The sequence below is a fragment of the Cyprinus carpio genome, chromosome B9, assembly GCF_018340385.1.
Source record: "Cyprinus carpio isolate SPL01 chromosome B9, ASM1834038v1, whole genome shotgun sequence".
NCBI classification, from domain to species: domain Eukaryota; kingdom Metazoa; phylum Chordata; class Actinopteri; order Cypriniformes; family Cyprinidae; genus Cyprinus; species Cyprinus carpio.
The window spans coordinates 5,819,601-5,832,804 of NC_056605.1; the positions used below are offsets into that span (position 1 = coordinate 5,819,601).

Consider the following 13,204-nt stretch of genomic DNA (forward strand, 5'->3'; position numbering starts at 1 on the left):
TGTTCCCACGGCTGCGGTGATGTGTTAAATGGGCTGAATTGTGTAATTGTGTGTGTAAGTCCAGGGGCGTCTCTAACAGCGCTCCCGAGCTCTTTCTGGACACACCTCATTGCTTTACTGGTTCCCAGTCGGCATGATTTGCCTCATATTCCTCTTATGAAATGTTTAAAACTACATACACACCCACACTTAATCTGGCAGCTTTTTAAGACACTCACCATATTTAAGCTTTTTCTCATTCAGCATAAACAAGTCTGCTACCACCATGCCTGGCGACCGGCGCTGGAAAGGTGGAACCATGTCACTATGACACTCGGTGGACCAAACAGATGGTGCAACACACACAAACAATCACTCTACCGGACATAGGAGCCCTCACACAGGCAGACATATTGTTCTTCAATGCATACGAGAGGGACAATACTAAACCGAACAGAATGTGTCAGTCATGTAAGCGCACTGCCCCTCCCCCGTCTGAAAACAATACAGATTGTTCTAGATGCTGATTAATGGCACAGATATAAAATGTAAATGTTTGCACTATTGTATGTGTCCTCTGCTGTTGTGTGGAAATGCGGGTCAGACATCTTAAAGGTAGCGTGGTGCTGAGCAGGAGGGACAAGGATCAGCCAGGGGACAGCAAATGTATTCAGATTATACTGCTGCTCAGGACGCATCCCAAGATCTCCCTGTTTGATTTTAGCTCATTTATCATTATTCTCTTTGGCAAGCACAATGTCATCCGCTCCCAGAAGAATTATAGGATTGCACTGCAGAAGACAAACAATTTACTGGCACTTTGCCTCACTGAACAACACTGTCTGCCTGCCAGCTCCCATCCATTTCACTGTTCGCACCATACGTCACAACACAATACGCACACACATACACTGTTTGAACGGGCACCAACAAACTTGACGCACACTGAAATGAACAAGGATCTCATACGCAGACGCATGTATGTGTACACAGCACAGACTTTACTCAACATATGATTCAAGCAAAGCATTTGTAACGAACACTATGTGGAATCACATTTAGTGGTTCCTGCTAACATGCTAAAGGTCATGCTTTTCACTTTGTTTCAAAGATGAATATTTTTTTTTTTCATTGAAATGTTTGTGTGTGAGGCTCAAATTTCTCATATTGCAGTTTAATTTAGACCTCATGTAGCTCCGCCCCTTATTGCAGCACTGCGTTCGTGGTCTTCCGTCTTCCGTTGTACTTCCACAGCATGAAGTTCAAGTCTTCCAAATTTATAAAGGAACCACTCGTTTAAAACTTTCCCAGGCTACTGACGTTTGTTATGACATCAGCTTCGAACATTACAATGCACATGGGAACTTTCGTTAACTATACAAGAAATAAATTCACTTCACCGGCTGCTGTGGAATTAGGCCTACCGCAAAAATAGAGTTCAAAGACAAAATTCTTTAAAAAAAAACAAACAAACATAGAAACCATCACAGAAATTATAATGGTTTCCACTACAAATACCATTACAAACATTACAAACCATCAACTTTTAACCATTAAAAAATGGTTTTCCTGTAGTGTGTTTTGTGACATGTTCCATTAGGATTTAATGGTTTTAACAAGCCACCAACAGAAGGCGACCAATAGAGTCCAATAGGCACCATCACAGTTTCCATTAAAACCAATACAATTCCTGTTATAACCAGTAAAACCATTACAAATTCTGTGAGGGTATCTATTGTTTTTTTTTTTTTTTTTGTGTGTGTGTGTGTGTGTGTGCAAGAATCGCTCTCTAATTTTCATTTGGTAAGGGTAGAAATTATAATTCACCCCTTTGGGTGTGGGAAACATGGAATTTTACGGAAAACAGAAAATGTGCAGATGGGAGAAAAGGAAAGAAACACAAATGGTGGGCTTGGCGGCATTTACTACTGAAAACTCCCTGTTGGTTTCTGCCGCAAATGAGCTGTGAGGAGCTGCCGCGGGCCTCAGCGGAACGAGTGGAGCGGTAGCAGAGGACAGGAAGGAGGGATGAGGTGGAGGGAGGGGGTGGGGGCTGGAAGCAGCCTGACAGCACAGGCCCTGCTCACCCCCCCCCAGTGTCCCGTGCTCGCTCTGTCCCCCTCAGCCACTGCATTCTCCAGACATTTACATTATTCAAAGATAAATGCATTGTCAATTCTGTGTCTCCACACACTAGATATGTGCGCTGCTCCACTCCCAGTACTGCCAAGGGTCTCTCACCCCTGCTGCCCACAAGACATGCTACAAATGAAATCAAATGGATACTGCTAGAGTGTAGAATAATTTAACCTCACAAAGTGTGTGCGTGCGTGCGGTTGCACTATGATTAAAATACAACGTACCAAAGCTCTGTGAATTTATCACTACAATGTCACTTAGAGTTTTTGCCCTAGATTGTGTAAGAAATGGCCAGTGATTTGAGACTTGTGCTTCGATATATCTCCATGTCATTTCTTGTCATGTGTAAGCGAGGTTGTCCCTGTGAGAGAATGTGATATTGATTAAGTGCGTTACTATGTTCTTGCCACTAACAGATAATAACCTGTTCGGTTCGCCCTCCTTGTGCATACATTATGCATCAGCAAATTTGTATGGTGACGTATGGTCATCCTTGCTTCAGTCTGCACAAACACAATGATCACTCTCTTTTCCATGAAGATAAACACCCTGTTTTTTAATATTATGACATATCACCCTAAATCACCATTATCATCAAGTACTGTGTGTGTGTGTGTGTGTGTTTGTGTGTGAGAGAGAGAGAGACATATGTATCTATCCAGTGAGTCTTTGTATATGGGTCTGCAGAGAATCAGATTTCCTAATGAAGGCAATCTCAGAACACTCCTGAGATCCCTGCAAACGACATGGGCTTTCATCAGCCTTTTTGTGTGATCATAACACGGACCATAATGGACCCAGTCTGCCCACCACTAATTACCCATCCGGCTCACACCGAGATCCCCTTACTCAACCCAGAGGACTCCTGTCTGAGCAAAAGCTCTACGGAAAGGGACCAAGAGATACAGGAATAAAGTGTTATTGTAAATAAGTGTTGTACGTACTTTCACAAACACTCTTGTATATTATAATAATAAAATTAATAAATTGTTATTATTATTATTTAGCACTTTTCATACATGGAATGCAACTCAAAGTGTTGCACAAGGATAAAACAAATATTAGGAATAAAATATTAATATAAGATAATCACAACTCTAAATGATTCGACAAGTATAAATAAATATGAACAAAATGTAAAATAATCAAAATAAAATAAAGCAAAAGGTATACACAAATAACAACAAGTATAAAAAACTGTGTAAAAAATTACACACTTCACACACTATCATACTCATAAGCAACTTTAAAGAGATATGTCTTAACCCACCTTAAAAATTATTAATACTAGTGGACTCTCTCACTTCATTTGATGGACAGTTCCCAATTTTTGGAGCATGGTGGATTAAAGAGGTACCAATTAACTGGTTCATTCAGGTCCAAATATATTTTCTGATTTATTTATTTAACGACTGAATCAGTAACTTTACTAGCAATTGAAATATTATGCCCTAAATTATAGAAAGTAGCTGTTTGAGGTAACAACTGCAGGTTTCCACAACCCAGTCTCACAGGAAAATGTAACTATTTTACTATGTAACCAATTTTTATTACATTTTCGTATCCCATTTTGAATTTTTACAATGTAAATCATGTTAAAACTTACCATTTCTACCAATAAGGACCATCCCTAAACATGAGCAGTGTTATAGGCATATTGTACGAAAACATACGAACGAGATTGTACTAATTCACATGAATGGCCACCAATTTGCCAAATGTACAGTAGTTATGATTTGCAATGAGCCTGTGTTGTTTACCACTTTTTACAGTGCATCAGCATTACAGATTGCTTTCTATCCAACCCAATCTCACTGTAAATTATAATTGAATTCATATGATTTCGCTACCAATTCACAAAAAAAAAAAAAAAATGAATAAATAAATAAATAAAATAAATAAATAAATACATTTACAAATTGGCATGAGATTGTATTTTTTTTCATCTCAGATACCTGGTACTTCTGTTCATGTGCCCTTTTCAAATACGTAACATCACAGCAAATATCAGCACATTTCCAAAACAGACTTATGAAGTGGATGCACAACTGACAGATTCAGCAATCACAGAAACAATATCAGGTTTCATTTTCATAAAGAATCTCTGACTGCAGGGCTTATTATGTGTTACTGCAGCTTGTATCAGTCTGCAACCTGATCGGCTCTCTTGCTCGGAGATAGATCATAAAAGTGGCTGATGTAATGCAGCGGAGTGGAGCGTGGAGCTGTGCATGGATATAGAACAGGATGTGTGCGCTCTGTAGTCACCTGTGGAAGTGAGAATGATAAAGATCTTTTCTGTGCTCAGGTAAGCACTCAGAATGGATCTCACATAGGTGTCTCCAGCTCTTGATAAGATGTTTAATTACCCATTTTTAAGCTTCCTTTTTAAATAGAAAGACTGTGACGTTTAAAACCCAAACCCATGAACAAAGCTGTCCGCCAGCCATTTTTCATATTTAATAGTGGGAGGCCATTTTACAGAAATAACGTGTCTGGGATTACAAATGAAAAGTAGAGAGATTCATTCTTTATCATGCAGACAGATTAAATTCCAAACCCTGTTACTGTAATAGGTGCACTTGTAACTCCACATAAATTAGAGCATTAATTTAATCAGCCTCTGTTTTAAGCAAAATAACACACAGCTCAGAATGCAGAAGTGTAATTTATAGCGAAGCCAGGTTCATTTTCAAAAACAATCCATTTCTCTGCACGTCTGAGGGCTAATACGATGATGCTCTGTGGAACTCAGAGTGTCTGAATCTCTCATCGCAGAGCCAAATAAAAGATAAATGAAGATGTGTTTTATTCCGTCATAATTTCCCACTGAGAATGCCATAAAGGATGACATCCATATGGACTGAGGGTGGGGGTGGGGTGGGGTGATTTTATGTGGAGTGGTAAAGTGCTCCTGTAATTTATGGCATCTTTCCTGTGTGATCAGTTTGTCTGTCAGGTTGGTGGAGGAGAAAGAAGGGACCGGCCTCAGAGAGAAAGAGAGAGAGAGAGAGAGAGAGAGAGAGAGAGAGAGAGAGAGAGAGAGCATTATGCTGGGTTAAATATCCTAATGATCAAAATAAATCAAAATCATCAACTGCTGGTCAGTCAAATATACAGTATGCTGAAAATCTTGCACATCTGGAAAAAAGATAAAATAAAATTACTGTGATGCTACATAAAAAACATACACAATAATTGTATTGAATAAATATTATTCAACAATATATATCATTTGTTTGCCTGTGTTTGTGTGTGCAAACTTATAACTAGTCTCTATTAGTCTTCATTATTTTTAGGTTTACGCTAACTGTAGCATGATGCTGTGCCCCAAATAGAGGCCATAATATAATGTGATGATGTATGGAGACCTGCTAACATTAACACGAGCCACACCACTCTTTTTCACACTGTCGTTTTCTCATTCTGAAAAGAGAGAAATTGGTGGAAGGGCATTGCTCTACAACTAAACTTCAGAAATGTGCTTTTTCAGCAATGATACAGACATGTTTGACCTTATATGCCGACTTTTAGGAAGAGCAAATATACTGTTTCCTGGAAAAGAACCAACTATACATGAATCAAGCTCTGCTGTTTAATCGGTCATACAATCTGCTCTCAGAGTAGTATGTTTTGGCTGACAAGATTATGTCATGTCAAACTCAGGGCACAGAAGGGATAAAGAAGGATTTGTTGCTCAGTAATGACAGTTTTTGGATTGTTTCTACTGAATTGATCTTGGTACAGAACCAAATCTTAATTGTTTTACTTCACACCCAACATAAAATGTAATCAACTTTTTTTGTTTGAAAGAAGACTTGTTAACCTTTCTTGTAAGAATATTTCAGTCTTTCCATCTGGAATACAGCAGTGTTGCGGTCCTGAATATAAGTTGTGTTTGAAAGAAGATTTTTTTTTTTTTTTTTTTTTTTTTTTTTTTTTTTTTGTTGCTGCATTTGTTCTGTAAAAAATCACTGCTGATAATATTATCAGTCTGGACACTTAACATGGATTGGTAGAAATTAGTGCAGTCAAAAGATTAATCGCGATTAATTGCATCCTAAATAAAACTTTTTGTTTACATTATATATATGTGTGCTCTCTATATTTATTATGTAAGCTATATATAAATAGAGACACATGCATGTATATATTTCAGATTTTTTTATATATATATTAAGTATATTTATTTATAATATAAATTATATGAATATAACTATAGACATGTAAATACTTGTAAATATTTTCTAAATATGTACTGTATGTATGTGTGTATTTATATATACATAATAAATATGCACAGTACACACACATATATTATGCAAACAAAAACTTTTATTTTGTATGCGATTAATCGCGATTAATCGTTTGACAGCACTAGTAGAAATACTATATTCTATTACTAGTTAATGACTTCAATACAGTGATTTTATAAGAACTTTTATAAAAATTGAGTAACACCAAACTCTTGAGATCAAAATAATCTAATCACAGACCAGGTACAGATCAATATGGATGTTCTCTCTCTCTAACAAACACTGAGTGCTGTGATTAAAAATGCACTTCATAAACTCTCTACTCAATGTAAATGTTCAACAATTAAAAATGAATCCAGTATTGAAAATTAAAGCTGCAACAATTTGCTTAGTAATTTAATCAAATATTTAAAAAGCACAGTTTCAGTATAAATATTCATGAAATATTCATGAAAATCAGTAAGGGCACTTAGATGCTAAAGTCTACACCATGAGTAGCTAAGGTTTGAATGAACTGCTCGTCTGATGCAGTTCCAGGCACTTTTTTCTTGACAGCGAGAGCCAGTGTGGTGACAGAGCAGATGGAGGAGCCAGGCCTTCCTTCTTTCTCTTCTTCTGCTTCATCCGCTTGCTCTGGAACCAGATCTTCACCTGGGTCCTGCTCAGGTGCACAGCGCGATCTATTTCGGTTCTTCTTGATTTGCTCAGGTACTTGTTCGGTTCTTCTTAATTTGTTTAAGTACTTGTTGAAGTGAAAGTCCTTCTCCAGTTCAGTGAGTTGTTTGGTGAAAAAGTGCGGGCAGCAGTGTTGGTCGATCAGTTTGCACGTTGCCTGCAAAAAGTATAGACAATGTAATAAAAAAATATCGGAACATTGTTTGCTGTAAGTAGGCAATACCACATTTTAAAACGTACAAGCGTCATCCCAACATACTGTTTATGAATATTCATCCAATTGAACCGAGTCTGCTGTTTGCTCTGACGGCTAAACTGCACTTATATCGTAACGTGACAAAAACTTTGGGAGCTGCCACCCTAATAAGCATGCGTTGTTTTATCTCATTGCCTAAACTTATATTTCTCCAGAGCTATTGTTGGAGCAATGCTCGTTGAGATGAGTGTATAGGTTTCCGTGCAGCATGCATAAACTACATTTGAACCAAGTTCGGGGCCCGTGTGACCCAACTCACTAGCGTTTCTATCATAATGCACTTCAAAAGAACCTTGAAGCAGGTCCGAGGTTAATCGGGTGTTGACATGATGATCCAGAATGGTTCTCGTCAGTCTCTCTCGGGTGCCTCCGGGCTAAGACGAGGGCGCAGTCTTCCTCTGATCCTGACAGTACTTGGCCGTGAAAGTCATAAAGTTCCCACCTGGCTAACAGTTGAAGAACGAGGTCATTATGTCTCTTTAAGCGCCACTTTAAACGGTGAATGATAGCTCGCGTTGCTTGTCTTCATTACTTAACTGTACTTTCTGGCTCAACATGTAAATATTGCCTACAACAACGAGGGGAGGGGCCTCGCCTTACTCTGACCAATCGAGAGCGACCCATGTGTCGGCTGGCCTAGGGGCTTGAGTAGTGCTCAGTCTGTATCTTTGTTTTTCAGAGCGCTTCACCGCGTAGTAGCCTAATATAAACTGGATCTGATACATTTTATGAATTTATATACCAACCCCAATAAATTATTTGCTTTTTACGCGAACTGAAATTCTTTTTGCAGGATTGTCAGGGGCCTCAATGTCAAATTCACAGGCCATTAACAGTAAAGCACATTATTTAGCTGAAACGAATGAATTACTCTCCTCACAGGGGTTAATGCCATATTTTATACTTATTAAATTCAACTAATATATGTTTATTTCCGGCTATACCGTGTGCTTTGTTAGAGACCCATAGGTAAGAATAATATAAAATATTCTAAATGCTTCTCTCATCATTATAGCGTGTGATGAATTGAGTGCTTGGTTCTGCGTTTTTTGTCCCTTTTGAGCTGAAGATAGACGCAGCGCATCTGGCTTCTGCCCTCGGAAGACTCGGAACTGCTGTCGAGGAAAATTGTGCACAATCAGTGATTGATGACCTCAAGCTACCAAATACCCATGACAACTGCAGCGCTCAAACTAAGACTTGCACTATTTTTCTGCAACGTCTTATCGAGCAATTTTAGTTTAAGCCGATACAACATTGTGAAATAAAGCGTAATGGCTCACATTACGCGACGTAACAGTGAGTTGGTTGCTTCTGTCAAAGCCCATTAAAAATATGAGCAAACCGCACTGTTCGTCTTGCTCAAGAATAGACCCATGAGAAATGGAGGGAAAGCATGGTTTTCTGAATCCATAAGACAAATGCACGGTTAAATCCTGATTTTCACATAGGCAAACGATGACTGGTGTGTTGGTGTTTTTGAGCTCAGCAGACAACGATTTGACTGATAGTCAAATCTAACAGGCCTTTTTTGGGGGGGTTGTTTGTTGTTCTGATGAGACAAGATGACCTAAATTACATCTGGATCACTTTGATATTTTAAATGTATTTTTTTTTTTTAATTATAACATTCTCATTAGCAGCATCAAAGCAAGCTGGCTTCCAGTTGATGTGGCCCAATTCATCAGAAAAATAAAATCGTGTCCCGATCTTTCTGAAAATATACTATGAATATTTTTGCCATGTGGCTATTTTTTATTTGGTTTACTCGGACTGTACATGTTATTATGGATTATTATCCCTTATTACAGAAGTAGAAAGATGCGTGTAATGTCAGGACTCACTTTTTTGATTAGCCTAACTTATTATTGTGTCAAATAATTTATTTCCTGAGCGGCAGTGCAATGAAACCTTACCAGATTTTTATTTTTTTATTTTTTTTATTATTATTATTATTTTTTACATTCTCATTGATACCTGCCTATGTAAATACAAATTCTAAATACTAAAAATGCAAACAAATTGACGATGATCAAAGAAAACGCTTGCTGAACCTATTAGAACCTATCATTTCACTATATAGCGCAACCAAAAATCATTATAAAGATGGAAGAATTTTTTTTTCTTTTACGCTGAACAAAACAACATATATAGCCACAGGAAACAAATGTTACATTTGATAACAAGAGGCCTTTATTTTCCTTTTAACACACTTTCCTCCAGTGCACAAATCTTAAGAAAATTTTGTTTAGTTGCCCAAATCACCCCCCCCACCTCCCCATTTGATGTAGGCCAATTCCTTTGCTTATAGTCGTTATTAAATAGACCGATATTTTATTCACAACCGAGACTGTGAAAAAAATCTATGTCCTTGTCCTCTGTGGTTAAACCCTTTCTATGCCACTACGCTTTGACTTCTCTCTCATCCATGCCATGATTGCAGGCAGAGTGTGTTGTCACAGTCTCTCTCTCTCAGGAAAAAGTTTGGCCTCTTGCAGTTTGAAATGTGTTTCCACAGTTGAGAAAGCAAAAAGCTTTGTTCATAAGGAGCTGGAATCAGTAGCGAGACTGAAAGCGACGAGTTTTTGATTAATGAGCTTTGAAATGCCTCGCTAGGGGGAAGCCGGGAAAGAGCCTATTCTGTTAGAGACGGCTTGCCAGTGCTTACAAAGGCAGTGACGCTTTAGGCTATTCATTACCACATTATAAGGTGCGTTTTAAAATACATAGACCTATATGTATTAATGCTTGCGCAATGGTGCAGGTTAACGTTATATCAAACTGTTTATAAGACAAAACACTTGCTCTGGGCCTTATGATGTATCACAATTTCTACTGAGCTCCCAGTCTATAAAAACATTAAAAAGTATTAGGAATACTTTAATCTTGGGATGTAGGTTACAACACTTGGGCACACCAACGAGAATAGCCAATAACTTTATCTAGATTTGCACATTGCACCAGTTTAAAGGCATCATATTTACTTTAAGGTATTTAATAAGTACCCTAACCAGTGGGAAATTTGAAATCTAGCTATATTTGTGAAATCTCAGTTTCATAACCATAATAAACCCTCCGCTAATCTCTTTCACGTAATATGTTTATGCGGTTCTCTTCAAATTTAAATGACCAAATTTAAGATAAATGCAATGCTTTTGTGTTTTGTGAACAGCCGTGATACGGGTGCGCGCACATTCACGCGCATCTGGATGGGGGTGAGAGCGAAGGTGCCTCCTTTGTTTACTATCCTTATGTTTCCAAAATGGCGTCTCTGTCTTGTGAATTGAGCAAAATCCAAGTTTGAAATCCATTCATATCCACACACAATATGAAAACGTTCAAATATACTGTAGTACTAAAAATATAGCTACTAAGTATGAAAATGAAAATACATTAATATTGATGTAGCATTTGCAATTGCATTTGTTTAGCTTAAGCACTTTATTTACAAAATGTTTAACACAATAAAATATAACATTTCCATATCGTTACCATTTCATCATTTTATGCATGGACAGTGCAACTTACAAAATAACATTTATAATGAACGTGAGGATGTGTCGTTACGTGCTGGTGTTTTTAAGCAACATGATGATATGGCGATAATCAGAGATTGCCAAATTTCCAATTACTGGGTGTAATAATATTAATAACAGTTTCGAGATTCTTGTTAATTCTTCATTTCATAATATTTTATTACCGAATGAAGAAATAAATACACCAGTCCTACATTATCACCTTGTTTTCACCAGTTCAACGAGATGTCGGCTTCTGCTCAAAATAAATTCTACAATTGTTATATAAATAATATACATGAGAAGATAAATAATGTGCATTAAAAACGATAAATAATAAATATAATACTCAGTCAAGATAAATGTTTGTCGTACAATCTTGGAGGAAAACAATAAATAATGGTATTTTAATGAATAAAATGAAGAACCCATGAGGAACAGACGACTTAACAAAGACGCAATGTTTTTTTTTTTTTTCCTCAACAAATCCCATATCTATAAAGACGGATGCCTATACTGTCAAATCTACAGAACTTACCTTCAAGTACAACAGTACGTTATGGAAATTGCCTTCATTTTGCCAATACAGTCCTTCCGAGAACCAAACAACTGACAACAAACAACCGTGTGTATCTTCAACAGTCAAGAGAAATGGACCTCAGCTATTATTAAAAATAATTACAATCGTAGCAGTAATAGTAATATCAATCAGAATAATACAGGATAATACGTTATGTTTCTCTCGGAGTGTAGTTTTATAAATTAGTTTAACTAGTGAGGTAATAAAAAAAGCGACGTTTCGCTTAAGCACACTGATGGGATCCTTACAGATGCGTGAGTTTGGGTGCATCCTGCAGCCTTCCCTGAGACGCGTGGTGAGAGCTGAGGTCTGTGTATGTGGGGTGGGGGTCACACGGTCCGTGGTGGTGGTTACCCGGAATCTGAGCCGCACAGCTGTAGTCCACACTAGCGGATGAGGGATGGGGAAGATGACCGAGGTTGAACATTGGGCCCGACGCTGGCATTGAATCAACGAAGTTTCCCCCGACGTAAAACAGGGCTACTTTGTAAATTGGCATTCGCAAAGCTACCGTTCCCCTGCATGCTGTGGTGGTCGTACTCTGTTCCGGGTATCTTTTTTGTTGCGGTATGCAGCCGCCCAGTGGCGCCGTGTAGGCTGCCAAGCCGTACATGTTCTGTTGCGGTTTGGCGAATGACGGAGGAGATGGCGCATCGTAGTTTTAGGCCGTTTACGTTTGGAAGCTGACCAGAAATATCCAATATGATTCGAGCCACTTAACGGCGGGCTTCTGTCCGGAGAGTGTCCTAAGGGAGAGTGCATTATGCCTTTAGATTTCTGATCTTTTTTGTACTTCATCCTCCTGTTCTGAAACCAGATCTTTATTTGGCGCTCGGTGAGGTTGAGCAGATTAGCCATTTTCCACTCTTCTGGGGCGACACAGGTAGCGATTAAAATGAAACTCCTTCTCCAGTTCAACTAGCTGGGCGCTGGTGTAGGCAGTGCGCACTCGTTTCGAGGCAGGGCCAGGGTGGACTCTTGTCGTCGCAGGTTTCGCCTGAACCCAGAGAGCAGTCGCCAATGGAGGTATTAATTGGTATACAGCCTATTACATCACTAAAGGCCCAAAGAGAGACGGCCTACTGTAAACCAAAAGCAACAAGGTCATAATCATAGGAGCTCTCGCCAGTGTAGAGAAAAGCATTGCACACACACAATCCATAACCTGCAGCTGGGCAGGTTGGTGCTTTTCTGCTTTGCGTTTTGGCGGGACTCTTTCATCCAAGGGAAGATTTGCAATTTGTGGATGATCTGGGGTGGCAGTACTGGAGCCAGTGGTGCTGGGAGATTTCTTTTTTTGTGTGGAGTTGCTGTTAGGGCTGGGTGAGCTGGCTGCTAAAGGAGCAGCCTGCTGCTGCTGCTGCTGCTGCTCACTGATACTCTCTGTTTTGGCTGTTGCTCTGGCTGGCACTTGGTCGCATACAACTGCCATTGATGTCTCCATTTTTATATGTGCTGGTGGCCGGACTGACGTGGTTTGGATGGGGCAGATCGGATTTTGATAGTCCGGTTCTCCTTATGCTGGAAGGATGAGAAGCCCTGGTGTGTAGGGCCGTATGTATAGGAGTCAGACTTAGGGTACGAATATCCTCCGAAAAGTCCAGCATTGTCATAATAAGTGGCTTTCTGCATTGCGAAGGTTCAAACTAAGAGAGCCTGTGAACCCCTGTCCAATTGCATGGACTTGCAATCACGTGATTGGCGCTTCCCACAGATTTTCTGTCCTTTGACCTGTTAAGAAAAGAAAATGCATTCAGTTAAGATTTTAAACTTTCAAAACAATCATAGATGTGAGGTACTACCG

The 13,204-nt window shown here is 38.9% G+C and overlaps 1 pseudogene; it reads right to left on the minus strand.

Moving 5' to 3' along the window:
* Window positions 1–11,502: 11,502 nt before the first annotated feature.
* LOC122138429 lies at window positions 11,503–13,081 on the minus strand (annotated as a pseudogene).
* Between the last annotated feature and the right edge of the window lie 123 nt (window positions 13,082–13,204).